Here is a 16,410-nt window from a genome sequence, read left to right on the forward strand (position 1 = left end):
GTGACCACTTCCCTTGGAGCTTAACTCAAATTATCCATTTTATTTCATTCATCAAATTTTTTGTTAGAAAATTATATATTACAGAGCAATGGAACACATAAAATATTGCAGAAATATAAACACAAAAACACATAAGACAAGAGAGACATAGATATACATGATTCACCCAGGTTTGGCTACGTCCACCCCGAACAGCCAGTCCTTCCTTTCTATTATCTGGCAAAATGAAGAGACGCAACCTGCAGCAGATCCACTGTAATATCCTTTGTTTTCTCTCACACTCTCTCCTCTCTGTTTCTCGCTCAGAGAATACACATCTATTATCACAGCCTCAAATACAATGCCCTCATACAAAGAGAGGGGGTTTCCTTTTAGGGCAAAAAACCCAAAACTAAACATAAGTTCTACCGTTAGATCATCTACCTAATGAATGGCCCAGATTGACTAGAAATCACTATACTTTTACGAGGAAATTTTACATCTTTTTTTTGGCTTCGGGGGTGATGCCCCCGAGCCCCCACCAAGGGATCGCTGGCCCTCATACCCCCCAGCTGAGGGGGGGATCGCCCCCCCCCCCCCCCCCCCCCCCCGGAACCCCGCAGTAGGGACAAGTCCCCCCTGCACCGCCCCGCATGGAGGGGTGTAAAAACTTCCTATGGTATACATCCGGCTGAAACAAAGACCTCTAAACAATCATGCTCCACACACAACAATCTCCCACTTGGAGAATGATTGTAGCAATTCCACCGCTGCTTCATTTGTTGGACAATGACTCCTCTTTGGACCTGGTTGTTTCTCATCTTCATTGCCATCCTTGAAGGCCAATTGAAACTGAGCATATTCTCAATTTCTCCCTGGTTACAACTTTTGTTAGCATATCTGCAAGATTCTGGCTACTATGTCTCTTTTCCAGCTTCAACTCTCCATCTTCCAACAATGATCGTATGAAATGGTACTTGAGATATATGTGTTTAGTCCTGGAATGAAATGTTGAGTTCTTTGCAAGATGAATGGCACTTTGGCTATCACTGTATAACATGCCCATATCATGCTCCTTACCCAATTCAACAATTTTACTGGGTTTATCATCACCCAAACGAACTTGTCCAAAATCTCCTTGAACATAGTCATGAAAGTATTTCTTATCAGGTGCGGCATGGAATGACACCCCTAAATCTACCACCCAGGAATCAGTAATATTTTCGGAAGAAAGAATCAAAGCATCTTGTAACACCTCACCTGTGACATTTGCTTCATGATTGTTTTCTTTCTGTGCATCTCCTTCTTTTCCCTTCCGAGATCTATAGTATTTCTTTAGGTGTCCTTTCTTTCCACATTTCCAGCACACTATCCCAGATCTGGACTTGGATATGACTTTACTTGATTTACTGCGATATCCCGAGCTCTTTCCTCTTTCCATTTTTCTTCCTCTAGACTCTGCACTCAAATCATTACCTGATGTCTCACTAGATCTTTTCCATCACATTTCCTCGCTAAGGATAGCACCGACAACATCATCAAACTTTAAAGTACTAGATCTAGAGACAGGGTTACTAATAGCCATTACTAAACCATTCCAACTTTCTGGCAATGAGCATAAGAATAACAGAGCTCTAACTTCATCTTCAAAGTTTACCCCTACAGAACTTAACTGACTCGTAACTGTATTAAAATCATTTAAATTATTTGCAATAGATCCACCTTCCGACATCTTCATATTAAATAATCGTTTCATAAGAAATACCTTGTTTGAGGCTGAGGGTTTTTCGTATAGTTTTAACAACGCCTGAATCAAACCCTCTGTCGTTGTTTCCTTTGAAATGTTAAAGGCGACTAACGCAGTGAGGCACAACCACATTGTTCCGAGTGCCTTTCTATCGAGAAGGTTCCATTCTTCATCTATCATAACCATTGGCTTCTTTGTTTTTCTGCTCAATGGTAGGTACAGATCTTTCTGATACAGATAATCTTCCATCTGCATCTTCCATAACGAGAAGTTTTGGCCGTTAAATTTCTCGACCCTAAACTTACCATCTTCTACCATTGCTCCCACTCGAATGAGGAACCCTTATTTCCTACAAGTTTATCAGCCAAATATACCTTCGGCTCTAATACCAGTTGTTAGAAAATTATATATTACGGACCAATGGAACACATAAAATATTGCAGAAATATAAACACAAAAATGCATAAGACAAGAGAGACACAGATATATGTGGTTCACCTAGTTTGGGCTACGTCCACCCCAAACAGCCAGTGCTTCCTTTCTATTGTCTACCAAAATGAAGAGACACAACCCACAACAGATCCGCTATAATATCCTCTATTTTCTCTCACAGTCTCGCCTCTCTATTTCTCGCTCAGAGAATACACATCTATTATCACAGCCTCAAATACAAATCCCTCATACAAAGAGAGGGGGTTTCCTTCTAGGGCAAAAAACCCTAAACTAAACATAAGTTCTATCGTCAAATCATCTACCTAATGAACGGCCTAGATTGACTAGAAATTACTATACTTTTACAAGGCAATTTTACATTTATTTTTGGCTTCGGGGGCGCTGCCCTTGAGCCCCCACCAGGGGACCGCGGGCCCCCGGACCCCCCAGCCAAGGGGGATCGCCCACCCCCCCACAGGGACCCCTGTAGGGGGGACAAGTCCCCCCGGAAACCCCCCACTTGCAAGGGTGTACAAACTTCCTGCGGTATACATCTATCTAAAACGAAGACCTCTCAACAATCATGCTCCACACACAACATTTTTTGCACCCATTAACCTGATATTATTGGATATTTGGATGGAACAACAAAACCTCAACTTGATGAACCATTCACTTTAAAATTGTTTCAAATCTCAACATATTCCCTTGATGGTTATTTTATACACTATGTATTTCTTGAAATTCCAAAATATCCAGACCATTACATTTTCCAACCTTATTTTCAGTGAATCTGAATATGGTCTAATAATAAACATGTGAACTAGTGAACTCCTAGATCACTAGGTATTCCTTAGGGCATGGAACCTAATGCCCAAAGAGAAAAAAAAAAAAAAGAATACTAGGATGCATACCTTATATCTGAATTTGGATCCTTTATTCTTTTTCATCAACTCTACAATTATGGTATGAGAAAAAATTTCCTCCCAACCATAGTCTTAGCTCCACTGTCAACCACCATTGAGCCTCAATCTATTATTTCCAAATTTACCTGTATTTTAATTAATTGTCTATATCCCCTCTTCTTATTCCACCCTTTCTTATATATATTATTTCCATCATAAATAACCCAATCCCAAGACTCTACTTGTCATAGTTACCCTTATGATCATTTTTCTTTTCTTATCTCTTGTTTTCTTTTCGTTATGTATTTATTTCTTTTACCAATTTATTTGATTTGGGGCATGAGATACTTCCACACTTAAATTAAATTCATCTTAAATTTATGCAATCCATTATTACATAATATCATTTGCCACTAATCTAGGCATCTATCACCAAGACAGTAACATCATCTACCACCAAGTTAGGCATATTTGACAAAGATATAAACATTGTATTCCACTAACGCATGCATTTTTCACCTAAATGAAACATCATATTCCACTATGGAAATAATTGTTGACCTAGAAAGGAACATCAATTACCACCAAGGTAGGCTTCTATCACCAACATAGGAAGATCATATACCACCAAGGTATGAATCTCTCACTAAGACAGATACATCATCTTTCACCAAGATAGGAATTTGTCACTAAGACCGGTACATCATCTACAACCAAGTTATGAATCTGTCACCAAGATAGCAATATTATCTACCACCAAGGTAGGAATTCTTCACCAAGATAGTAACATCATCTGCCATGACCAAGGTAGGAATCTATCACCAAGAGAAGAACATCATCTACCACCAAGCTAGGAGTCTATCACCAACAAAATAACATCATCTATAACCAAGGTTGGAATTTGTCACCTAGAATGAAACATCATCTACCACCAAGGCAAGCATCTGTCACAAAGAGAAGAGCATCATCTGTCACCTTAGCATGCCTTTTCCACTAAGGAAGGAACATCATATGCCACCAAGGTAGGCATTTTTCGTCAAGAAATGAACATCATTTTCCACCAAGGCACACATATGTCACCAAGATAGGAAGATCATCTACCACGATAGTAGGAATCAATTACCAAGATAGGAACACCATTTTCAACCAAGGGAGACATTTTTTACCAACATAGGAAGAACATCTGCCACCAAGACAAGCATATGTCCCCAACACAGGAAGATCATATGCCACTAATTGTGGCATCTATTAGCAAGATAGAAACATGATATCCCACTAAGGAAGGTATATGTCACCAAGATATGAACATTGTGTACCACCATGGTAGGCATTTATCACTAAGAGACGAACAATATCTACCACAAAGGCATGCATTTGTCACCAAGATAGGAACATCATCTTCCACTGTGATAGGCATCTATCACTAAGATAAGAACATCATATACATCTAAGGAATGCATTTTCCATTGAGATAGGAACATCATATGCCACTAAAGAAAACATCTGTCACCTAGATCGGAACATCATTTTCCACCAAGGGAGGAATCTGTCACCAGGACAACACTAACATATTTCACCAAGGAAAGAATCTATCATCAGGATAAGAACATCATCTTACACCAAGGATGGAATGTGTCACTAAGACAAGAATGTCATCTGTCACCAAGGCATGCATTTGTCACCAACACAAGAACATCATCTGCTACCAAGGCAAGCACTTGTCAACAAGACACGAACATCATATGCTACCAAGTCAAGAATATGTCACCAAGAAAAGAATATCATTGGTCACCAAGTTAGGAATTTTTGGTTGACATATAATTCATAATTTTCTCCTTCCTTATAAACTTTTCATGAATACTCTAAGACATAATAAATACTGGAAATAATAGATTTATATGTCCCCATACCATCACATTACAATTTCAAGCATTTTTTTAGAGATATATAAACATAATAAATGAATTCACATGATACCATAATATCCATAGTTTAGTATTGAGATTTGAGGCATGCGGGAAACACCTCATGTTATAGTGTACCTTCATTGGTCCTTCGACATATGGGGAACCAAATCATACGTTAACACTTATCTTATAGTGAGGAAAACCCATACTTCTCAAAACCATTCCTTTGATGATTCATTAATTTACTTCATACCATCCATCCTCAACTAAATTAGATTCCATGAGCTCATTGAATAAGTTGGCTCTGTTTTAGTCAATGTATTAAACCCACATCATGACTAGTATGAATTTCATAAATTTGTATGTCATAACAAAATACATATTTCTAGTGTTTATGTTTTTCTAACAAGAACCTGCTTCTAAAATATTCCTCAAACATTTCCCATGTAAATTGAAAAGGAGTGACATGTAATTTAGTTTCTTCATTTTTCCACCATAAAAGAGATTCTTACTTAAGAAGGCTCATTCCTATATATTTGTCAGTATTTCTAACTTAGCAAGGGTTCTAACCACTAAGTGAACTTGTGGATGGGTTTCAATTTCAATAGTTACGTAAGAATGGCTACGAAGCTTCGGAGCCATGATTACTTCTTCGGATTTCAGATAGTGGATTTGTTTCAAAGTCTAACACTTGAACATCCATTGCACTACTCCAAATTAGGGCCATTCTTTCCCTATTGTAAAAGGCTACTAAGGATGACTTGATAGAATTTTAATCTAAAGATTGTATTTCCTTCAAAATGAAATTAAAGGTGGCAAATATGAAACCATGCCAAACTAATAAAAATCTAATCACAACAATTATTTTCCATAAGTTCATACCAGTATATATGTAGCAGCTACTTAATTTACATAGTTGTAGTCATATTAAAACCCCCTTTTTTGCATGTGCATTTGTTGGATTACATCCTCGTATAACATTTATGTATTACACTTGTATTCAGTAATGCCATTAAAGTTATACCATGTTTATAAGCATAAGATTCTATGTAGAAATTATTCATTGTAAGAATATACTAATATATGCCTATAAACCCATATTCAAAAAGTGCATGGATCAAAAATTACAACCTTTAAACATTTTGAAATTTTAGTCCTTGGATACTACAAACTGTGAGATAATATATTATGTCTTACAAGATAAGGCAAGTGAATTTTTAATTTATTCGCTTACTCAGACTTGAATGGAATTTGTATTTAGGTATTTATTATAGTGCAAATAAATGAGAAAAATACCATCTGCAATGTCCATCAACAATAAAAATATATTCAAAATAGGTTTCTCATAGGTTATACCTATTACAATGGTAGCCACACCATCTCACACTATTCAACACATCTTGACAAATTTTAGGCATTGTATCATTACAATATTAGAATGTAAATGAATGGTAGAATTGACTTAAATCTTTTTCCTCCCATACTTGTCTTTTATTGCTTGTGCATCAATTCAAAATAACATATCAAAGTGATGGTGAAGAGAGAATTATAATATTAGATGAATTGTGAGAAAATAGTGATAATTTCACATTTCTTATGGCCTTAAGAGCATGATCTCATCATTCTATTTTTCCAATGGATGAGAGGTATTATAGCTCCTCATGGTAATGATCCATCAGAGTGTACCCTATGGTGGAAGCAAATATGTATATCTAACAATGTGATGGAAAAGATGAAGGAAATGTCACCATTCTTTTTATTTTCATTTAGTATTCAATTGTTTTACCACATATTTCCACATTTTTAAGAATATTTATTTTGCATCTACAACATGGGAAGAAGAAGACAATAATTTTTTTTATTTACACATCAAATCATAGACATGCTACATTAATACATAGATCTATTATATGGGAACATTTAGACATGTAGATCTATAAGACTAAGATTCCTTAGTTAAAAGTGAATCCATGGTAGTGACCAGTGGGAATTTAAAAATATAAATTGAAATCAAAGTAGGTATGTTTGTCTGAGCTCACAATTTGGTATATAAGTTCATGTAGATATTTTCGTTTCGATAGAAAATGATGTAAACAATTTTGTATATATGATCTATATATCAACGTTCTTTTTAGAAAATATGCCTAGTCAATAGAAGAGGAAGTTGTTTGCAGCTTAATCTCACCATATCTATTTTTGAATCAAATTTGAACTTAATTTCTTCTCTAAATTTTGAGTTTCAGTGTCTTTTCCTTTCTATTTATTCTATTTCACTCTAACACCACATAATTTATAATTACAAATTTCAACTCAATCAACCTCATTGCAACCCCACATCAAAAGTTAGAATAAATAAATAACATTAATCACCACATAAATTACAAGTACAGATTTCAACTCCAAAAAACCTCAATATAATGCCACATTATAATTTAAAATAAATAAGTAATTAAATAAACATATATCTCTCTAACACCACATAAATTATCATTATTCAATCTCTCATGGGATTGGGGGAATACACTTCAATTTATTTGACCTTTACAAATGGATGACCAAGATACTAAATAACCAATGGAATTTTGTAGCTAGAATTTTGTCATATGGAACTTTAAGAGGATGATATGAAATCTATGTTGAAAAATATAAGGGAAAAATGAAAATGCAAATAAGATTTCAACATCAAACATGATTTAACCCTAATAAGGCCATCAAGGATTAATGAGATGTCAATATCAAATCATGATTTAACCCTAAAATCCCCATCTTGCATGAGACTGTATCAAAGGCACCATACTGCAACTAAGCCTGCGACATAGAATGATATTGGATGTATCCAAACACTTGCTCAAACATGAACTTGGAAATGTGAAAATAAACGTGTGCTTATTTTCTAAAAACCAAAACCCAATTGTACTCATAGCTTGTCATAACTTAGAAAATGGTCCTATTGGTATGGTACATAAGATTGTGCTAGTACTATAATCAAAATAGAAGCATCCATATATGGAATTGCATTGTGACCATATTTACCAAGTTCTGATTTTCATTTGGATTTGATTTCTATTCGATACAAACAAAAAAAAAATCAATCGAAAAAATTTGAATTTGACAAAAAATCGACATTATATTATTAAAACGGGTTTGTATTTCTAGAATTCTCGTATAATTATTTATGTGTTTTTTTTTAAGGTTGGTAGGACCTTTCTATTAGTATATTTCAAAAAATGGCAGGGTACAACCATAAACTAAATGGTTAAGTGGCATCAACTTGCCTAGAGGGAAACCAGGTATGTTGGCCACCTAATGGCATGAAAAGCCATCCAAAAGTAAAATATTATAAGTCTACCAAGCCAAGCTAAATAAGTTTGAGTATCCCTATACTTCCTATATTCTAGAGAACTATAAACCTGTTGAAAAGTTTGTAATTATTGCATATAAAAGTCAAAACAAGAAGTAAAACATCAAACTACTCATCAATAGTTGAATCAACATGAGTAGGATGCTTCGCATTTGAGCCTGAAAGCTCAATTTGTGAGATGCATGAGATATGCTCATGGATGTCACTAAGGTGTCAATTCTACATTTAGAGTTGAAATTGAATCTGCTAGGAATCCTTACTGTAATCTAGGAACCTTTGGGCAGACGAAGGCGAGCAAGAAGAGATATGCTCCAAATCTTTAACTAGGAGGTTCTTCATCATCAATTACAAATGGACAGTTTTTTTATACTAAGAAGATCATCCCCAAGAGTGTCTCGGGTCATGAAACATAGTTTTCTAGTCAGCTAGGTCAATATCCATTATACCAGCTTTGTTGTTAAGCTCGGCTTCCCATTCTGCAATAAGTTGATGAACATGGTCTGAGATGCCCTCATGATAAGTGGTGGCAGCTTCATTAATTGTGCAAGAGGCTAATTTATGAGCATCGGTCTTACCAACTTGAGCGTTGGGTTCATGAACCTATGAAGAATCCTTTGGTTGCTTACTACAACCGTGAGAACCGTACGTGGAATTTTCCTTTCTATAGGCAGCACAAGCCATGGTTCTAAATTAACTGAGAGAACTGATAAAAAATTACTTGGACCCTATTAGCCAACTAGAGAAAAGCCTATATCTAGGACCAATATGCTTCCAAGGGTTACACTGGGCTAGGGGATCTTCCAAATTAACCACATATGAGGTCTATGACCTATACATAAATTGTTGCTTTCCCTATTGCGGATTGCAAAACAGAAATAAAAATAATCCTAGAGCCAAGAAACATAAGTCCAACCCTGCCATGAATGGCTGAGGGAAAAAGTTGAACCAGGTCGTACACATACTATAACCCTAAAGACTCAGGGCTTAAGCCAAGTCGTACACATACTAGAAATGACACATTGGCCCTGCCAAGAAAACACCCATGCACGATAATAGAGTTCCATAATACAAAGACAAAGCAACACAGAAAGCAAAGGTGCCCTTATATAATTCTAAAAATACCATATAATATTCCCAATAGTGCTCCTTCCAAACCAGCAATTCAAGAAATAACCATATCCCAAAGACTAACAAAAATAGATAACTATCCATGGGAGTAGGGAAACAGGGTTTAAGACTAAAAACATACTTGAGAAAAGTGGCCTGAACTACCCATGAGTACACCAACACTTGGTGAAGGACCACAAAGGACGCCTCTGCCAAGCTGCAGTGCTACTCAGACTAGATCAATTTCGAACAAGTTTTGCACACAAGAAACTTACCAACCTTACGGGCAAAAAGGCCAAAAACATTCACTCCTATTATCATGCTACCACCTTCTGGATTATCATTAATTGGAGACATGCATTAGGCTAAGACTCCACGTGCCTCGTGCATGTGGAGGGTGGTGAATTTCCTCCTTAGGACTTTCATAATAAATGACAGGTAGTGGGGGGACCATATCCATCCAGCGCGCACCCCTATTGGGCATCTCATAATTTTTTATATTAATTTTTTCGTTTTTAAATTTTATAAGTTTTTACATTTATATTATTGATGTATATATTCTATTTAGTATTTGAAAAAATAAAAACATAGCAATAAATTCATTCCCAACCTAGAGTATTGAAAAATGAAATTTATAATTTATAATTATATGAAAGCCACATCTCTAAAATAAAATTTATGTATTTTTTTAATCAAATTTTCATTGTGTTTAGGATTTTATAAAACCAAAATTTATATTTTCTTTTATAAGAAACTAAAATTTACATTTTCATTTAATACGTTTAGATAAAACCATGACATTTAACTTTTGTACATAAACCAAACAAATAAGTATGTAAAGAATAAATAAAAAAAGATTTATCGGCATAATACCGAGCATTATTAATTGATGCATTAGCACCATGGCTCCCACTAAGCTCTTTACAAAGGCTATAATTCTTGCTACATCACCTTCTATAGGAGATTTGGTTGAATTTATGAGAATCTCATATCAATGAACTTTCCTCATTTGACCTAAGATTCCACAGTGGTCACGTGTGTAGTCATGTGAATATCCGATGACGGTGGGTCCCCATTGGAACACCTAAAAGCATTACAATAATTGAATTATAAATCATAGAAGAAAGAAAGAAAGAAATTAATTTAACATCCACAGGGCTAAAGATAGCCTATGGGATAACTTGCTTCTTTATTGGCTTGATGTATTCAACCCTTTTCCTGTGAATCTTCACAATAAATGCTCCCAGCTTCTTGACAAAACTCTCACTAAATAGATTATCCCAAGAGCTATCTGCCAACATATATGCATAACTTTCCCTATTGTCCTTGAAGGCCTCACATTATAAAATGAAATTCTTTTTTGTTTCCACATATTTAACTAAAAATCGACCGAATCCAACGTACTACTATATTTTCGAATTTATTTAATCGACACACCAAAATTTGGTAACTATGATTGGAACCTCATTTAGAATTATATTATTTCTTCAATTAATGGCAATGGCACAATCTTTATGGAAGCATAAAAAAAGTTATTTATGCATATTTGTACATAAGTATCTGCATCCCTTTCACCACTCCAAACGAACTTCATGAACTTCCTTACCCTCTTTGAGATTTTCCAAACCAACACATGCTAGTAGCATATTAGCAAAGGTTATATTGTTCTACGTATCTTCTAAGAATTTCCCTTATCATATTTACTGAGAGAAAGACATTTCTATAATGATTGCCATAGCTACAGAAATATTGGCTAAATAACTAGCAATCTAAATCTAATCATCAGCATTATATTGATATTAACTATATGAAATAAAAGCACTGGAGGAAAAGATAACAGTAAATTGAATCACCCTGGATAATATGCCTACTTTCTTTCAGTGATAACTTTATCTTTTCACTTGAAGTAGATACCATCTTTATAGACAATTCCAAACTTCAAATTCCTTGCAAAGTTATATATATATCTAAATCGGGTTCTTTGTGCCACGTAATCAAACCAAAGCCCCTAACTAAATACTAATGTTTGTCAAATACGTCCTCTTTTAACAAAAAAATTGTTAAAAGGAGAAGCAACAAGAGTCTTAACAAGGTAAACATGATTTTCCTTGAAAACTATTTGTTAGAATGGATTCTTCTTCACTCACACATTTAGGTATAATGTAGTGCCTCATAGAGAAAATCATCATACCAATACTAAAATATATTGTTAAATAGTGACGAAACTGCCACATAAGAGTATAAAGAACAATAGATAAATAGTCTATGGAAACCAATAAATATCCAAGATTCAGTAAAGCATTGTGAAAATTGACGAGGAGAGAAAGTCCTTTCCCAGATACTTCCAGTGTTTTATATTAGCCTATAAAAAATTTAGTACAATTTCTAGTCAATATTTTAACAATGCAAGATATGTTTTTCATTAATCAATCATTACTTTGACACCAAGAAACTTTACACATAGGCTAAAATAATTTTTTTAGTTATAATATTATATTGACAAGAAACAAGCATGAAATAAGTAAAGATCTTTGCTCATATCTAGAAAGTTGGCACTAGATCTTGAGAAACTTTGATTTGTCCCTTTTTAGGTCAACGGTATGAGTACCTATGATGTGTGCTTAAAAAATTTAGTTATAATTCATTATCCAACTTTCTGTGTTCATCATTGTCATAGCCATCATAATACTATTTGTCCAAATTCTCAATTTATTTTTTCATTCACTGGCCATCCTCTGAAAAATCCTAAACTCCACCAAAATTATCCTATTTTCACTAAGACTTGAGAATCTCCTCAATAATATGATCAATATCATTGTCACTTTCATCAAGATCATGTTTAGAATTTCAATAATTTCATCAATAACAGCCTCCCTAATAGGTCACTTATGCACAACAAGATCAATTTCATCCTGAGCATTCTTGGTGGAAGCCTGATCCCAGGAGAGTGACAAATCAACATCCCTCTTTACCACCTTTCTATCTCTAAGAAAAACAATCCATATTTTATTATTTCTATCCTTGTTTAAAATCTCAATGAAATCAGAGTCATCTAAAAATATATGTGTTTTTGATATAGTCCTCAAATTAAGGCCCACAGGAAAAATCATAAGTGTAACATTTGTAGTTTATGTTACTGTTGACGGTGTTAGACCTGCCAACATTAAGGGGATCACCCTAGTATGAAGTCGCATCTATACCTCACACCATTTTGTGTGGGAGTCCCATCCGGTATGATGGCCCATTTGCCATTGTCTTAAGGATTTGCCTCAACTCTTTATTGTCAGATCAGGAGAGTGGATTTCTTTGTCTTCGAGAAGTGAGGTTCGGGTGCTTGCTATGTGTAAGTGTACTTGTGTCAATGGTTCTTTCACTCTAAGGAGAAGATGGTGAAGGTGAGTTCTAGGTTGAAAGGGATCAGTCCCAGCTCGGCCAGCAACACACAACACAAAATGGACATAGACAGCTTGCAGTGGAGCAGTCCACTCGGATGCGAAAGTCACAACATACAAGGTAAGATAACACATACAACACTCACGGATTAGTCTAGACGAGTGTGATGGTGGTTACAATAAGGTTCATGTGAAAGGTTTGTCTGATATCCGATAGAGTAGTCAACACGGATGGGACAACATTAACAGCATATACAACACATTTCCATTAATAGATTACACATTATAGCAAATGAATTAGTTCAAATGTAGAACATAGCTTAAAGAAAAATGCATTACAAGTGTTAAAGATCAGTCTTACAACAAATAAAATACATGTGTGAAAACGTGATGGCCTATTAATAGGCTTCTGAATTAAACGAAAGTTTGAAGACACATCGTTACACCATACATCACTAACATTGTCAGTGGGGCATTGGAGCCACTACTTACTCCTCAAAGAAAATATTACAGACTCTCTTAGCTATGTGGGAGGAGCTGAGGTGAAAACTCCCCTCATGTATAAATGAGGGGGGTATTTATATCCAAGGGTGAAACCAACCCTTGTGGTTGTTCGACTACCCTCGTGACCGTTCGACTTCCATGAATTTTCAACTTACATGACTCTATGTTCAACAAGTGGGTCTCTTGGACTTCCACATTACATCACATTGATTTTCAACAAGCCCATAGTGGAGATGTGGGCAACAAGACTCATGACTTGACTCGACATGACTTGACATGACAATACTAGTACATTTGTGCTACTACTGAAGTGCATGTCGAGCTATAGGGTTGTTGAGTGATGGATGTCTTCATGGTATATCATAGCTTCACCTCTGCATGGCGATGTGCACAGAGCCTTCGATGGTCCTCGGTTTGATTGATGAAGCTTTAGCATGTTGTTCCTTTCTTTCATGCTAGAAGGCTTGACAGGATCGCTTGTTCGCGAAGATCCATGTTCGTCACATTCATCCCCTTTGCATGCTTCGTTCGTTCATTCGTTCGTGAACCTGTGCACCTACATGTGCTCCCTTCGTTAATCTCGTTTGTCATCTTCACATGTTTTTTGGTGTACCTGTACCTGTAGTCACTCATTACAAGATAACATCAAATCCAAAACATCCTAGTCTACCATGACACATGATCATTTGAATGCAGGTGGCTGGGAGAAGAAGTAGGGCTATGATGCGAGATGATGGCTCTAGGCAACTACTGAAAACTGTGCAAGAGTCAGTAAGGGATGGAGATAGACAATCTGAGTCGATAGTGATTATCTGCAAGGTCTAGCTCAGTTGGGAGTCAAAATTGTGGAAATTTTGGGAGGGACAGTCCGAGCTGTAGGAGGGCAAGGGAGGCATGATCTGCGCTTTTTCGAGAACGAACAGTCAACATGGGATGGATAGCCAGATTTGAACAATTTTCCAAAGGAAAAAGTTGGGCTGCATGAAGGGTCAACAGGAATGGATTACGGAACTTTTCTTAGGAACTGCCTAGGAGACTAGCAACCAGAACTGTGTAATTCCCAAAGGGAATTGCTAGTAGGTTGTTGGGTCACTAGTAGCCAAAACTGCACAATTACTAGAGGGAACAACCAGTTGGCTGCTGGGGTCACTAGCAGCCCAAACTACAGAATTCCCAAAGAGAATTAGCAGTTAGATGCTCGGGTCAGTAGCAGCCAAAACTACAAAATTCCCAGAGGGAATTGGTAATTGGCTGCACAGTCACTAGCAGAAAAATATGCGCAATTCCTAGATGGAACAACCATTCTGCTGATGGGAGATGTTGGCTGCAAAAATTGCACTAAGACCAATAGGATGGCCTGTTGATCATCTCTGTGCAATTTTTGAGCTGAGTTGATTGATGGGTAGTGGAGGCCCTTCTCATGAGCACTACGCAATTTCTTAGATGAATAGTCAGTCGACTATCCTAATGACTAACTAGGAAATCTGCACAATTTTATGAAGGAGACATGGACGGGAATTTGGTGTTTATCCAACCTATCTGCACAATTTCCTCAGTTAGGTTAATAGGTGAGGTCAATGGCCTGTGAAATTTTTTTGAGGGGAGTCAGTCATGGAGTGACTTTCGGGTCCAACTTTCCTGGTGACCATCATGAAAGTTGATTGAGTTGTTTGCGTGCAACGCAACTTGAAATGACTAGCTTGGTGCTTTTGCACTGTGCTAGTTGACAGTCGACTGAGTCAAAAGTAGGGTGATGGTCCGGTTGTTAGTGAGGAGTCTAGTCGTTAGAACTTCAACAAAAATGACTAAGTGTGTGAACATTCTAAAGATGCATAGGTGATCATACGAACACACACTCGCATGAATTGTCGATGAAACGACCAAACCATCCAGATACATATTTTCAACATGACCAACCGACGGTGCAAACAACAAGTGTGACACTCGTGATTGTTTGTTCATGATCGAGACGATGCTTGCATGACAATGAATGTGATTACGTGTGTGAGTGTGACAGACACTTTCATGGTGAACATAATAGATACATACAAAGAAAAGGCTTTGAGCATAACTAGAACAAGGTCACAAGCATGACTTGGACATCAGCGTGCGGAGACTTGGATGCAATGAACAAGCAAAGAAAATGTAAAGACTCACATGAGCCCATGGAGTGAACCCGAGTGTGTGTAATCATCAAGTGAAACTCTTCAGGGGAGGCTCCAAAATTGGTGCAGGCCAAAATTTCTTAGGGTGGTTGTAGCCGCTACAACACTTGGTGACACACTGGTAGAACTCGAGCTTCTCTGTCTTGGTTTAATACTAGCACAGGGCCTTGGTCTTTTAGGGAGTATTGAATCATTGTGTAGGTTACTTCAATTTCACCACTTACCCCATGGACATACATGGTTCACCCTTTTCCAACTCCATCAAACACAATGAAAAGTTTAGCTTATATCTAAGAGTTTTGAATCCGAGAAGGGTAGTTTAGTTCGCGAGTTGAAGATTTTTAGATTATGAGTTTTCATCTCTGGTGTTTCTCTACTACCAGCAGGCCTAGACACTACCCCAATGGAGTCACATAGGAACATACAAATTTATCCTCTGACAGCGAGCCTATTTAGTACCCTGGTGGAGTTGCATGCTTCACCTCTCTGCATAGGAAGCCTTTCTCCTCTTCTGCCTTTGTATTTTTTAAGAGAAATGTGAATAGGTACTTATTTATTTTTGGGGTGGAAGAGAGGTCCCTACTTATTGAGATGAGAAGAGGTTTTTCCTTCAGAGAAGCATGTAAGACCTCTCACATAGGTTTTCTCATTTATATTTTCCCCCTTCTCTGTTTCTACTAGTTGGATTAGCTTAAAGACACAGAGTAGAAAGTTAAGTGTAGGCATGGGGCTTCCCAGTGTGGGCATATGTTCATGACTAGACCAAAGCTTCCCTTACAGATGGTTCATATTTTCCATCAGAACTTCATCGCTGAAGGTTGTAACCAAGCATAGAGAAAATGGATAGAAGATGGGCTAATTGCTGCAATGTCACAAGTCTCTTCAAATTTCAGCCACATACTCTATTCAAA

This window comes from Pinus tabuliformis, chromosome 7 (assembly GCF_031772625.1).
Source record: "Pinus tabuliformis cultivar Carrire ecotype Pingquan chromosome 7, CPIR1, whole genome shotgun sequence".
NCBI lineage: Eukaryota > Viridiplantae > Streptophyta > Pinopsida > Pinales > Pinaceae > Pinus > Pinus tabuliformis.